We start from the raw sequence: 2,852 nt of genomic DNA, 5'->3' as shown, positions 1-2,852 counted from the left end.
CTCTCAGAAGCAGTTCTATCAAAGCAGTGCATAGCCCAGAAACTTTTTTTTTTAACTAGCAAAGGCTAAATCCACCATGCAGCAGAGTAAAGTGTGGCTTGTAGACTCCTCATTCCGGCCACACTGCAGGTCAAACACACATGCCAGGAACCCACCATAGTAGCTCACACTGCCAGCTGCCGCTAACTTTAAAGACAATTAGGAAGCTGTTTTTAGCTCCATTTTAGAATCTTTTTTCTCAGGTTTTAGGTGGAAACTCTTGCCCCACGTTGGGCGCCAGTTGTAGTTGGAGACCTTATCTCCAGCCCCTGGCAAGCCCTGTTAGACAGCCCACTCATAAAATAAATACACAGACATTAATATTATTTAAACTGGCCATTAGCTCAGGCCTACTCTTGTCTAGCTCTTACTCTTATAACTAGACTGCTACATAACTCCAGGGAGGCTACCTAGAAAACGGGACCCTAGGAAAGACACAGGGATCACCCAATGACAGAGAAATGGATGAGATCTACATGAACAACCTGGACGACAGTGGGAATAATGAAGGGCAAGATTTGAGGTAAAGTAATCTTAGTGGAGCAGGAGATCACAGCTGGATTAAGAACAGAAAGGGAGAACAAGGAATAACAGACCATGATAAGTGAGGACCACATGAGAACGGGAATAGGCAGAGTGCTGGAGAGGCCCCCAGAAATCCACAATGATACATCCTCTGTAGACTACTGGCAATGGTTGAGAGAAAGCCTGATCTGACCTAGTCTGGTGATCAGATGGCCAAACACCCTAACAGTCGTGCTGGAACTCTTGTCCAATAACTGATGGAAGTGGATGCAGAGATCCTCAGCCAGGCCCCAGGTGGAGCTCCAGGAGTCCAACTGTCGAGAAAGAGGAGGGACTGTAAGAGTGTGAGTTGTTGAGACTAAGATTGGAAAAGCACAGGGACAAATAGCCAAATGAATGGAAGCACGTGAATTATGATCCAAAGGCTGTAGAGCCCCCAGCTGGAGCAGGCCCTCTGGATAAGTGAGACAATTGAATAGCTTGAACTGTTTGGGAGGCATCCAGGCTATGGGACCAGGACCTGTCCTTAGTGCATGAGCTGGCTGTTTGGAACATTGGGCTTACACAGGGACACTTTGCTCAGCCTGGAAGGAGAGGACTGGACCTGCCTGTACTGAATCCACCGGGTTTAAATGAATCCCCAGGAGAGTCTTAGCCCTGGAGGAGATGGGAATGGAGGGGAGGGGATGAAGGGAAAGTGGAGTTGGGGGCGAGAGGGGAGGACAGGGGAACCCATGGTGATGTGTAAAATTCAAACACAAATATAATAATAATAATAATAATAATAATAATAATAATAATAATAGTAATACTAGTAATAATAATAATAAAATTAAATTTAAAAAAGGGAAATGAGGGGAGAGGGGAGGGATAGGTGAGGGAAAATGAGCATTTCTCACAGTGACAGAGGGGTGTCTCCCCCTCCCTAGGTGTGAGGCAGGAGCCCACTTTGTCTTCAGTTCGACCAACCTCAATATGCCTTTCAGGGCAGGACACTTCATCATCCTGAAAGGAATATATTCTGTCTAAGGATGTGTTTTCTTCTCAAAAAGCATTCATGTCCACTTGTCTCAACATCCCAGAAAATGCCTGTTTTGGTCTAAGTGGAAAGGACTTTTAGCTGACAGTTCCTTAGTCAGACCCCTGCAGCAAGGGTTCAGTTGCAAGTCCACAAATGTTCAGCAAAGAGAACAAGGGCAACATCCATCCTTATGTATACCTACCCTTTTGCAATGGACCCAGGAACTGCCTTGGCATGAGGTTTGCCCTTATCAGCATGAAACTCGCTGTCATAAGAGTTCTACAGAACTTTATCCTCCAGCCTTGTGAGGAAACAGAGATCCCCCTGAAGTTCAGTAGGCAACCAATTCTCCAACCAGAAAAACCCATTATCCTGAAGATTGTATCAAGAGATAATCCCATAACTGGAGCATGAATTTCCCCCAGGAACCATGCTATATTCTTCAAGGGGGCTGTGTCATGAAACACCAGCAAATTTAATTTACCATGAAATGAAACCCAGAAGAAATGAGCATAATGTACTTTCCTTAATGATTGAGTATTCAGTAATTCATTGAACATGCTCAGTGTCTATACAGAGTATCATCTATTATGTGATTCAAAGGAAACAAAGTCAGTAATACATATGTATATCCATCTTCGGATTCTTTTGGGATGATCTACGCTGATTCCAATTAGTTCCATTAATTCTGAACACTAACTGTAGTAATGGTTTCTCTTTACTTCTACCAATAATTTTTAATAAAATAGAAACTATAGTATTGACTGTTGGTAAAAGTATATCAAATTGTTTCATTGTAAAATTTTATGATATTGAGAATATAAGTAAATATCTCTTTCAAAAATATATAATTAAGTTACTGATTATTCTTTCCTGTGTAATTGTCCTGTGTCTCTTTGTTTACTAAGTAATAGAGCACAAGTTTGTAAGATTAGGCAAATTAAGTTTGTAAACTCGTTTTCCTGTTGCTCATTCTTCTTAGTTAAATTACTTCAGTTTTTGTACATGCAGTATGGGAATAAACTTACTGTAGTCTGAAAGCATTACATGACATAATCAATAAAGATAAAATAATGAATGAAAATCAAATAAAATGACAATTATAACAGCATGTTCTAAGTTTTCAGTATTAATCATCAATATCTGTCAGCTCAAATATGAAATGTGTTAAAATTTAGATTAAGGAAATCTAATATTTTAAGATGTACTCTCTCATTTCTTTCTCCAACTCTTCTTGTTTTCACTTAGATTCCTTTGACTGAATTGC

This window comes from Onychomys torridus, chromosome 6 (assembly GCF_903995425.1).
Source record: "Onychomys torridus chromosome 6, mOncTor1.1, whole genome shotgun sequence".
Taxonomy (NCBI): domain Eukaryota; kingdom Metazoa; phylum Chordata; class Mammalia; order Rodentia; family Cricetidae; genus Onychomys; species Onychomys torridus.
The sequence above is the reverse complement of the archived record's forward strand: the minus strand, read 5'-3'. Positions refer to the sequence as shown.